At 38.6% G+C, this 13077-nt stretch overlaps 1 pseudogene; it reads left to right on the top strand.

Annotated features, from left to right (window-relative positions):
* Window positions 1-533: 533 nt before the first annotated feature.
* On the top strand, window positions 534-12602 carry LOC102839371 (annotated as a pseudogene).
* Window positions 12603-13077: the final 475 nt, after the last annotated feature.

The following is a 13077-nucleotide window of genomic DNA, read 5'->3' as shown; positions in this document are numbered from 1 at the left end:
TGTGCTCTTTCCTTTCTGTCTTTAATTCAGGAATGACAGATAGAAATAAAACATTACTAGAGGAAAGAAACTCATTTGTGAGTTGGAAATATTTTCATTCATTACTTTCTTCAAAGTGAATAGTTTTATCATGATAGTTTACTAATGAAGGGGATTTGGTGAGCTGAGAATGAAAAATGAAAGTAAATACATGCATAGCTATTGTTGTTGTTAAGTGCTGTCTTGTCGATTCCGACTCATAGTGACGCTGTATAGGGTTTCCAAGGATCAGTTGGTAAGCTTGAACCTTGCCATTCAAACTGACCTTGCGGTCCAACACATTAGCCCGTAGTGCCACACCAGGACTCCTGCAGTACTCAGTGAATAATTGACCCAGTGGCAATATCACAAGATTTTATTACTTATACAGTAATTAGGGTGAAAAGGAATTGCATACGATTCAATCTTGGACCAGTTTTCCTTTGCGCTCATCACACAATGAGCTAACAAGTCTCTGCACATACTCCCATGAAGCCTCAAAGGAGAAAGACCGAATGGGCAAAGGAAATCAGAGTTTATATAGTGGAAGGGATCTGCATAAGTGGTACATAGGAAATGATGATGAAGACAAAGAGGGGAGGCACTCATTGATGCAGTCTGAGCTCTGGTTAGTGAGGGTCTTGTTTGAGGTCGTTATCTCCAGTTTTGAAAGAGAGAAGAGAACAAATCCACCTAAAATGGGATGTAGGGTGAGAGACTGCAGCATTAAATCATTTACTCAATCATAATATGCCTTAACCTTCAGATACTAGTGAGGAGGGCCTGCTAGCCTTATATTACATTTCCTTTATATATTTGTCATAGTGGTTGTGCTGTCTAGTCAGTCTGACTCAGAGCAACCCTGTATAGGGTTTCCAAGGAACAACAAGTGGATTTGAACCTTTGAAGTTTTTGGTTAAACCAACCTTGTAGTGCTTATCCTACAGTGCCACACCACAGAAGAAGTCATGTAAACAGTGTGATATTAAACTCTTGAAGGGGATAGACAGAACAATTGAAATGAGCATCAACAAAACAAATGTGGGTCATCAGTGAACTAATGTTAATCTAAGGAGGAAGAGGACTTTCGGGTGCCATGTAAATTTTACTCTCCCTCACTGAGCACTTACCTGAGTGGAATAGTAAGTATCTAATTGCATTATCTTATAAACCAACACTACTTCAGTTAGAAATTTGAATGCATTCTGAGCAAGTGAGGAGCTAAGGACAGACACAGTAAGTATTTTGCTTCAAATAGTAATATAACACAAAAAGAAAATTAAATAGAAGAAAAGCATTAGTGAAGACAAAACAATAGGAAATATTCAGTGAGACTGACTAAAGTAATACAAAATTTATCAAGCACTGGAATGCTAACTGAAAGGTTAGTGATTCAATCCCACCAGCGTCTCCTTGGAAATCCTACACAGGATCTCTCTGAGTCAGAACTAAACATCGCACAACTATAATACAACCATCACCACCATTTTCTAAGCAATATGACTATTTTTATGAAATGGATAAAAATAACTAGGAAATCACAACCCGACTTGAAAATAAATAGGAAAATAAAAATAAAGTAATACATTTAGAAAACAAATTTAATCTGATATTAAAAAACATTTTACAAAGGAAATTTTGTATAGGGATGATTTCACTTTTGAAGATCAATCAACAAAACATTATACCGTATTTTCTAGAAAATGCAATGGGAGGAAATCTTTCCACATTTACTTGATGTGGCCAACAAAACCTTGATAACAAACAAGACCATATTACACAGAAGACACTATAACACCCAGTAACTAATAAAAAGATAAATAAATTTCTTAACAAAATATCTAATGAAAAACTAAACCCAGCACTGATTTAGATAAAAATAGCAAAACATTTCGTTGTAGCTATCTGAGTCCTGGTGTAATATTGCACGATAAGCACTGGAGCACTAACCAAGGTCAGCAATTCACACCCCCCAGCCACCTTCAGGAAACCATATACATGGTCACTATGAATCAGAAGGGACTTGACAACACTAACAACAATGAAAACTTAAAGGATATCCCAGAAATGTGAGAATACTGAAATACAGAAAAGTAGCAGAATACGGGTGATAAAATGATTGTCTCAAAAGATGCAAGAAAATCATTTGATAAGTTTAAACATATAATCATGATAAAAAAAAAATTCTTTGTAATATAGTACACCATAGAGCTTACTTATACTATAAAAGAGTTGTCATGCGATGATTTACTGGCCATAGTCAACCCATACTTGTTTTATTAAATAAAGTTATATTGGACCATAGTTACTTTTATCATTTACATGTTCTCTCAGGCTGCTTTTGTTCTCCATTAGTAGAGTTGTGTAGTTGTAACAAAGACTTTGTGGCCTGTAAAACTGAAGATATATAGATCTATCCCTTTACAGAAAAAAATTGGTGAGTTATTATTTACAGTAATACTGTAAACCAATAGTGTTACGGTTATTGCTTTCAGGTGATATTGAGTCGATTCCAACTCATAGCAACCTTATGCATAACAGAATGAAACACTGCCCAGTCCTGCATCAACCTCACAATTGCATCACTTTAGCCCATCGCTGCTGCCACTGTGCCAATCTACCTCGTTGACCCTCCACTTTAGCAAGCATAATGTCCTTCTCCAGGGACTGGTCCCTGCTGATAATATGTCCGAAGTGTGAGAGATGCAGTCTCGCTGTCCTGGCTGTACGCCTTCCAACACAGATTTGTTTGTTCTTCTAGTAGTCCGTGGTGGTTTTTAAATATTCTTCTCCAACACCATAACTGTACAGCTAGAGCTCAGCTCCTGGAAGGCTCACTTTGGATTCAGAGAAGCCGAAAAAATTATGCAAGAAATTATGAAGTGGATTCATATCATTTTATTGTCTCCTGAGGAGAATCCACACCACCTCTCAGTGCTGTCTGGCTTATATGGAAAGGAGAACAAAAAAGGCAAATAGCTAGCTATTTCATAAGTGTATGTGATCACCAAGTCACCAGACAGATGGGGTAAAGCTGCAAACAAAGCCACTAAGAGGTGGATGCACTGGTACATTAAGCACTGTTCCCAGAACATGCAAGTTCCTGGTGCATTTCCACAACATTCCACCCCTATAGGATATCACCTCACAATCTATAAGATCATCTTTTGCAAGGGACCTTGTGCTAGTAGATGACTAGTACATTGTAACCAAATGTCACGGCAACAGCAAACTGAACAACAACATACAACACTAATACAGCGTGCAAAAAGTGTTATAAGAGTAATTTTCCATCAACGACCTAGGGCAGTCCACTACTTCCCTAGGGAGCCTGAGTGTAAGACTTCAATAGCTTGAGCTTCATATTTTAAATCTCTTAAAGCTAAACTAATATCACGGGAAGAGTCAAGAATAAAAACATAGCTTTCACTATGCAGATGGACACATACTCTACCTTGGATGGCAGTAAGGAGGTCTAAGGCCATGCACTTCTGCAAAACCACTTTCCTCATTAGGGTCATTTCATCTGTCAGACTAATTGCCCTACTGTGTGTTATTTAAGGCATTGGCAGTGTGTACTGTAAGGGCCTGCACTCTTTGCTCAGTAACTACACCATCACCTTGGGGCAAGAAGATTGCCAAGGGGTACGACCACTAGGGAGCTCTTTTTACATGATGTTGGTGTTTGAATAGTATCCCAGAACTCCAAGGGCACCCAACCTACCCTCTTACCATTCTCCAATTACAGAGATTCTATCCACAAAGAAACATTCCCCACAGTTTCAACTTGTATAACCATAAGTCAAGCCAAACCATCATACACCGAATGAATGGCCAAGCTACATTTCACTTGTTCTCAAACCAAAATCTTTACATGGTCTCAGTGTCATTAAACATACTATTGTGGCTGTTCCAGGCAGTTGTACTACTAACAGGCAACTAAGAGTCCACCCAGCAATTGGACTCAATGACCACTGTTTCTAACACAGCAGCCCATTCAACATAGGTGTTTCCAGGGACCACTTTAGGAATGATAAGACAAGTGTACAGGAACAAACAGTGTCAAATCCCACCCATCCACTAATATACAAGTAAACATTTTGTCAGTGGACAAGACTGTGGCCACTTTAGGGTTGTAACCTGGGCAGGTGTACCAACCAGTATAATCTTCTTAGTAGGCACCACTGAGGTAGTCACATGTAAGGCAATAGGTGAGACATGCACAAGACATAACAACAAAATAAATGTGTTCTATAACAACCTTGATGTTCCTGTATGTGTCATGACCACCTCAGGGGTCAATGGGTTATGACCTATAGATGAACCACTAGATTGGCTCCAAACCTTGGCCCCAGGGGGCCAACAAAGCACACCATTGCTTCATGGAGGAAAAAGGCCACAACCACATAAGGGTTACCGTGTGTGAGAGGCAATGGCTACAGATGCTGAGAGTGTCGACTGCAGGTCATAGAGTTCATCTTTGGTCAGGACCTGTAATTGAAATGGGGTATCTCCAATGGTGACTAGTGCCTCTAAGGGAAGAAGACCACCGGGCCATGGAAGCTCATTGAGAGTCTGTATCACATTCCACAAATGGGTGCTCTACCTCTGCAGAGAGTGGGCATCTGTCCTCAAAGCTTTCTTCAATAGGTCATTGTAGCATTCAAGGATCTCTATAGCCTGTGAGTTATATGGCACATGGAACTTCCATGTTATACCCAAGTCCTTGACTCATCATTTCACTTTGGCTTCAGTAAATGGTTTCATTGGTCACTCTCTATTTCCTGAGGGCATCCATAAATGAAGCATAGGCAATGAAATCTGGCAATTGTGGCCAGCTGGTCTGCATACCTTCTAGAGTAGGCTTACATCAGTCTAGTTGCAGTGTAGATAAAAGTTGAAGCATAGTGGACCACTTGTGACATTGGTAATGGTCCAATAAAATTGATTTCCCACCACTCTAGGGGAACGTGCCCTCTTAACTATATTGTCCAACCTGATTGAGGATCACTACACATTAGTACAAGAGCAAGGATACAAGCTTGATAAGCATTCAGCATCTCTTTATAAGTCTGCAGCAATCCTCATCTTTTTGTGACCTCCCGCATAGTCTTTTGGCAAGCATGTAGCAACTTCTTGTGTAGCCATCCTGCAATATCAGAAACAGTGGCTTGTTCGAGCCAGTGCACCCTCGTTGGAGTATCTGCTTCATTATTTCCTGGAAGGTCAGGTAGGCATGGGCAGGGACATGATACAGCATAACCTACTTCTCTGTCCCTCAGTCCAAAAGTCTCCCCATAGAGTTTGTTCTCATACTGGCCAATATTGCACTAGCCAGTTACCTGTGAACCAGCTGAGAGCCACTGCAGAAAAACCTTAAAAACAGCTCATCTGCCTGTACAAATGGTCAGAGGCCCTGCTTATGCATGACAATAAGCCATACTGCATATAGCTCAGGCCCTTGAGTACTCTAGCGGCTACCTTCATCTACCTGTGCTAGTCTGGTACGACGCCACCATTTAGGAGACTGACCCTTACTAGATCTGTCCATGTACCAGGCGTCAGCTAGTACAGCACTTTGCTGTCTGTGTATGGATTGGACAGCAATGTGAACTCCAGGGGACTAAGGCCCTCTGAGGAAGTTACCTAAGTCACTTATCCCGGAAATTGCTGTAGTTCAGCACTGAGGGGACTTGTGGTGATCATACACGTCTGTTGCACTTATGCGCCCCACTTTGTGAGGATAGATGTTGGGCCACCTCACTCATGGATTCCTTCTTTCTCTTTGTGGTGGTTATCCGCCACACCTCCTGAGCTTTGCCTCCCCACAAACAATCTTCTGTCTTTTGCAGGACTGTGAGAAACAACCATCCTCCTGCACCTACTGCTGTCCAAGCCCCTTTTGTTCTCAAAGGCGCCCCTAGTGAGCATAAGATCTCCTCAAAATCCTGAGAATTTTCCTAAATTTACTGTATCCAAATCTTGGGTGGGGTAGCATCCAAGTTTCCAGTACTGTAACCAGAGATAACTACATAGATGTCTACTCTTGGGTCTAGTTTAGTCCCAGGTGAATCCTGTCAACTCCGCCAGTTGTATTTCAGGAGCTCAGCTCCATGAAGACTCACTTTGGATTCAGAGAGATAAACAAAACAAAACAAAATAAAAAACTATGTGGGGTTTCACAAAGGGAATTCATTTCACTTTATTGTCTCTGAAGGCAGTTGGTTGGTCCAGCTTCTGCTGAGGAAAATTTGTACCACATCCCAGGGCAACCTGGTTTTTATGGACAGAAGAACAAGCCAGGCAAATATTACATATGTGTATTGAGTCCAGGTGTGGCACTGTTGGATGAGCACTTAACCATGACAAGGTTGGCATTTCAAACTCACCAGCCACTCCTCAGAAACTCTATACAGGATCACTATAGGTCTGAAATGACTCAACAGCACTTATCAACAACAACACTATGCAGTCATCAGGTCACCAGACAGTTGGGGTAAAGCTTTAAACAAGGTCATTAAAGTGGATGCCTTGGTATATTAGGCACCATTCCAGGGACATGCAAATTCCTGGTGTATTTCCACAATATTAACTCAGATTTATCAACTCATCTAAGTTCTTCCTTATTTATTGTTCAACTGTCACATACACATGAAGTAATTGGAAGTACCATGACTTGAGTCAGGTACACCTTATTCCTCAAATGATATATTTGCTCCTGAACACTAAAAATATTACCTATTCTTTGCAATGTTACTCATAGCTTGTCATGATCCACACGGGCAAAAGACTGCACAATCAATGATGCATAAGTAAACATCTTCCTGGCACTCTCTGCCTTCAACCAAGAACTATCTTAACATCAGCAATGATATCCTTAGTTCCTGAATCCAAAGTGAGTTACTATCAATGCATTGTTTTTAAAAATATATTCAGCAAGATTTTGCTTGCATGTGATAATTATGACAAAATAAAAAAGACAGTAGTCTTCCATATTTCTTGGCTAGACGATTGAGCGCCTCAACTACTGCATTGGTTTGTCAAAATTTTTTAATTTGTATTCCATCAATTTGTGAAGCTTTGTTTTCACCAATACCTTCAATGGATCTTGGACTTTTCCCTTCAGAACCATTAGTTCTTGATCATGTACTACCTCTTGAAATGGTTGAGCACTGGCCATTTCTTTTTAGTTTAGTGACTCTGTGTATACCTTCCATCTTCTTTTGACGCTCTCTGACTCATTCAATAGTTTTCCTATGAAGTCCTTCAGTACTACTTGCCAAAGCTTGACTTTTTTCTGTAAATATACTTTTGCTGCCTTTTTTACTTTATCTTCAGCAACATTTTGCTGCATGTGATATTAATGATACTGTCTGATGATTTTAATATTCCATTGGGTCACCTTTATTTGGAATGTTCACAACTATGGATCTCTTACAATCAATGGGCCAGGCAGTTGTCTTCCAAATTTCTTGGCAGAGGTGACTGAGTACCTCCAGTGCTTCAGAAGTTTTTAGAAAGATTTCAATTTGTATCCATAAATTCCCTGAGCATGGTTCATTGCCAATGCTTTCAGTCACCTTGGTCTCCTTCCTTCAATACTATTGTCTCTTGATCATATGTTACCTCTTGAAATGGTTATATATCAGCCATTTCTTTTTGATATGGTGATGTATTCCTTCCATCTTCTTTTGATGTTTTCTGCATCCTTCAATATTTTGCCCATAGGGTTCTTCAATACTGCTTACCAAGGTTCAAACTTTTTCTTCAGTTCTTTCAGCTTGAGAGAGTTGCTTGAGTTAGAAGTGAAAGAATTTTAGATTTCAGTTTACTTGACCAATTATTTATTGGTAGATAGTGGAATATACAGACAGCTAAACAGCACTCATGAAAAACTATGAATGCACTTAAATTCTGTATATATTAATGGGATACTGTAACTAATCTCCATAAGAAAGCTTTAGGCTTTTTTATTAGAAACTGATTATGAATGAAGACTACACTCTGCCAAGACATCTGAGGTTTTATAAGAACTAGTTAAAAATGGAGAAACTATTGAAATTGGTAAGGATTTAATTTTATGTGGATCTATAACCAATCCTCTTGTAGACAATAATCAAAAAATCAAATGATACATTGCATTGGACAAAGAGCTGCGTTAAAGATGGAACATTGAGGACTAAAGTGCACCTGACATAAGCTCATGGTATTTTCATTTGTCTTATATGTATGTGGATGCTGAACAATGAAATAAGGAAGACTGAAGAAGAGTTGATATGCATGAATTATGGTGTTGACAAATAATATTAACCTACCATGGAGGTGCAGAACAAGGAACAAATCTGTCTTAATGAAGAATAGCTGGAATGCTGCTTAGAAGTAAGGATGGTGAGACTTTTTCTCATGTACTTTAAACATGTTACCAGAAGGGACCATTCCCTGGAGAAGGACATTATGCTGGGTAAAGTAGAGGAACAATGAAAAAGGGGAAGGTCCCTGTGATAGTTTAAGTGTTTTTGTCAACTTGATTCTGACAGGATTCTCAGTAGTTTGGCAGTTAAGATGTATTTATCCCCATGGTGAAATTTTAAATAATTCAATAAATTTTATGATTAAGTCTTCTATGAACAGGCAATCAAGTGAAGGGACGATTCCTTGGACATGTAGTCTACTTCCAATAGATTGGACATTCAGGCAAGTCTTGCTTGCTTTCTGTCATGCATCTGGCTTGTCCTCCAACCTTCAGTTGTTTAATAACATCTTGCTTTCTTACCTGTCAATCCTGGAAGGTATTAACAACTTACTTTCTTACCTGCCAGACCAGCCTGCCATCTGTGACCTGCTAATCTTGGTTCATCAGCCCTGCAGTAATGTGAGTCAGAAGCCTTCAGCCTGACATCTAAACTATGGAATTGGAACTACTGATTTCTACAACTATGTGAACCATATTCTTGAAATGAACCTTTTTTTACATGTACATATATATGCTTCACTGGGTTTGCTTTGCTAGAGAATCCAGCCGAAGACAGCCCTTAATGAGGTGGACTGACATAGTGACTGCAACAATGCAAGGATGACACAGGACTAGACAGTGTTTTCTTCTGTTGCACACAGGGTCTCTATGAGTTAGAACAGACTTGCAGCATAGAACAAAAACAACTGTGAAAAGAGCTGTTTCTAAATTAATTTGACTGATATGTTTATTTTTATAAAAGATTCTTAACAATGTGAAAAGTTCACTTAGACGCAATATGGATATTTCTTTTATAATAAGTGCCAGATAACAATTGGAATTGATTTTTTAATAAGTCTTGCTTCTTTTTAAGTTCAATTATTTCACCCATTATTTTGACATTATAAAAACATGAAAATCTACAAATTCACAAAATCAAGGTCCAAAGAATCTCTGACACCTTGAAATAAGAAAAAGGAATTCTGAAATTTGCTCATGTTTGTACAGAATAAATAAAAAATGTTAAGTAAAGGAATATTGCTACTAGGATTCCTGTTACAGTTCATACAGCCACAGGTTTATTACAAACAAAACATGTTTAAATATGACTATGTGGTCAGTGAATGGCTCCAAACAATTCTCTCAGTAATACACTAGTCTTAGTTTCATTAGGGCACCTTCAATAAAAGAGCAGACTTTTTGTGTGATGGAAAGAAAACATTTAGATGTCAAGGCTAATAATCAAAAAATAAAAATTTCTGCCCCCATAAATATTTGCAGTCTTGTTGGATTATTATATGTAAAGAAATGATTTGAGAGTCCTAAATCAGTACATACTCTGTTGATATTTAGAATATCCATGGCATAGCTTCCAGAGTCACAACAACTCACAAGCAACCGCAGCAAGGTCACCCATGGTGGACAGGTTTCAGATGAGCTTCCAGATGAAGACAGACTAGGAAGAAGGAGTGATGAACTATTTCCGAATATTTAGTCACTGAAGACCTTATGAATAGAAGAGAACACTGTTAGATATAGTGCTGTAAAATGAGTCCCTCAGGTTGGAAGGCACTCAAAATGGGACTCTCTCCAAAGCAGATGCAAAATGGAGTAAACCCCTGGGAGTAAAACCGTTGGGACCTTCATTTGCTGATGGGGCACAAGTCAAAATGAAGAGAAACAACTGTAAACATCCATTAATAATAGGAACATGGAATGTACAAAGTATGAATCTAGGAAAATTGGAAATTGTCGTAAATGAAAGGGAATGCATAAACATTGATATCTTAGGCATTGGTGAGCTGAAATGGACTAGTATTGGCCATTTTGAATCTGACATGCCAGGAATGACAAATTGAAGAGTAATAGTGTTGCATTGATCATCCAAAAGAACATATCCAGATCAGTTATGAGGTACCACGCTCTCTGTGATAGGATAATATCCATGCACCTACAGGGAAGACCAGTCAATACCACTAGTGTTCAAATTTACACACCAACCACTAAAGCCAGTGAGGTTGAAATAGAAGAATTCTACCAACTTCTTCAATCTGAAATTGATCAAACATGCAATCAAGATGTAATCAAGGCCAGTCAGAGAAAAAGAGGAAGACCCCCAGTGAGATGGATTGACAAAGTGGCAGAATCAATGGACTCAAATGTGGCAACAATTGTGAGGTTGGCTCAGGACCTGCCAGTGTTTCGTTCTGTTGTGCGTAGGGTCACAATGAGTTGGTACCAACTCAATGTCACCTAACAACAACAACAGCATTATGGTCTATGGCTGTTGCAAATAGTTAATGTGATTGACTGATACCCAAAATGTTGTAAGTATGATTTATCTCAGAGGCACCTTGTAGTCTATTTCTGAGAGAAAACAAACAAAACCTCAGGCACTGAAAGCCCTATGGAGTAGAGTTCTGCTTTGATACATGGGATGTTATGATTTGAAGCCAACTTAATTGCAAATGCTTAGTTTTTGTTATTGTATCTACCCTAGTCATCAAATCTCCTGGTTTTCCTTTTCTTATTGGCAAAAACTGTTTCATTTCCTTTTGCCTACAATTAAGTCATGGTGGATTATCGGTAGCCTTCTATGAGACCTAATTCTTGGTTTATTTTCTTATTTGCCAACTCTGCTTCTGTGTTCCTCTTGTGATCCCAAAGAAGTCTAAGTGATAGGGCCCACTACTTGTAGTTTATTGATTAGCAACTTTCAACATTTTATTTGCTCTTTGATTCTCATGGATGAACATTAACAATTTTATTTATTTCATTATAATTAAATATCTAGCTCTACTTTTAATTCTATTTTAGTCACGTAGCAAAAACATATTGGTAGTTAAGATACAAGCAATTATTTTGTGTCTAAAACTATTTTATATAACCTATGCATATTTAATATGGACTCCTGGTACGGTGCTGTGGGTTCCTGGGCTCAACTGCAAAGTCAGTTTGAATCGCAACGTTGGCAGTTCAAGTTCACCAGACGTGCTTCAGAAACCCTATACAGGGTAGTTATGGGTTAGAACAGACTCAATAGCACTTAACAACAGCAACAACATATTTAATATATACATAAGATATAGCTTGTTCATTCAAATGCTTATAGCCTAAACCACAGAAGCTACAGTGTGACACAAATAATACAGGCTGTGATAGTAATTCCTATCATATACTTCCACAAATTTACAGACAGCATTATGCTTATAACAAAATGTAGGGTTTTTTTTTTTTTAAGTATAAAACATCACTAAAATTGAATTTAATTGCATCCAATTAAATGATATGGTTCGCTAGAATAATCATTGGACTGGTAACAACATAGTTGGCAGTTCAAACCCACCAACCACGCCTCAGAAATCCTATAGAGGTTTGCTATAAGTCAGAGCAACAATAATCACTACTTGTTTATTATTTATATCAGAATAATTATCTGTAATTATGCTGTGAACCTTAAGGTCAGAGGTTCGAAACTACCAGCCGCTTCGCGGGAGAAAGATGAGGCTTTCTACTCCCGTAAAGATTTACACACTCAGAAACCCTGTACAGGGTCGCTATGGGTCGGAACCAACTCTACGGCACTTAACAACAACAACATTTCAGAGTAATCCTAAATTAAAGTGTCTTTTCTGTATCAAGTATACAATGGTACTGACCTCAAACAAAAAAGGTTTCTGTGGACAAGTCAATTAAATTTGTTAGGAAATAGAAGTCAAAATCCTGGCTGTGGCGGTGTCAGATTTCTATATTCCTGTCCCTGAAATGCCTGAACACAAGATCCAGCCATCTGGGGGCCCACTGCCGATAACAATGAAGATGGTGCCAAAAATGCTTTCACCTTTGGTTAAAGACTGGGCTCCTAAAGTATTTATAATTTTCTTTAAATTGGAGACTGACCCCTCCATTGTAATTGATCGTGCACTTAATGCTTTGCGAGTGTATCAACATCAAGTGGTGTAGCCAATATCCTTGAGTCACAGACTTTTGTGGTTATTGTACCCAAGACTCAGAAACCAAGCTGTTGCCATTAGAGGAAGAAATAGAGAAAGGCATAGAGATAGAAGAGAAGATAGTAGGTAATCTTCAGTCTCAAAGCACAGATTTTATATGTGAAAAAACTGAAGGTTGAAAAAATCCTTTTAGGATTGTTCAGTGGACCAGGGCTCTTACAAAGTAAAATGGTGAGAACAAGAATGAATCCTATGCACTCATAAGGCCAGAGAAAAGCAAAAGCAGTAGCGTGCACAAGAGTGTTTGGTATTTGTCTTGTAACGGTTATTTACTACTCATTAAAAATAGAAACAAAGGGAAAACAGTTCTGAACAAACCACCTGGTATACGGATCTCAATGCCATCTTGATTTTGAAAATGAATATAGGAGTCGTTTCTGACTTTTTACAAAAGAATTTATTGGGAATTTCTAGTGTCCCTGAGAATATGCAAGTGGACCTAAGTATCAACCTTCCACATGGTATAAAAAACATTTACGGTTATATGAGTGATCATTCTTGAAGAAGAAATATTTGTTGAGTGCCTACTATGTGCCAGACCCTGTGCTAAGCTTTGTGGATTAACAAGATGAATAAACATGTCTAGTTTGGGAA

This window comes from Chrysochloris asiatica, unplaced genomic scaffold, assembly GCF_000296735.1.
Source record: "Chrysochloris asiatica unplaced genomic scaffold, ChrAsi1.0 scaffold00005, whole genome shotgun sequence".
Classification (NCBI taxonomy): Eukaryota; Metazoa; Chordata; class Mammalia; order Afrosoricida; family Chrysochloridae; genus Chrysochloris; species Chrysochloris asiatica.
Note: the sequence above shows the minus strand (reverse complement) of the source record. Positions and strands in the feature narration are given on the sequence as shown.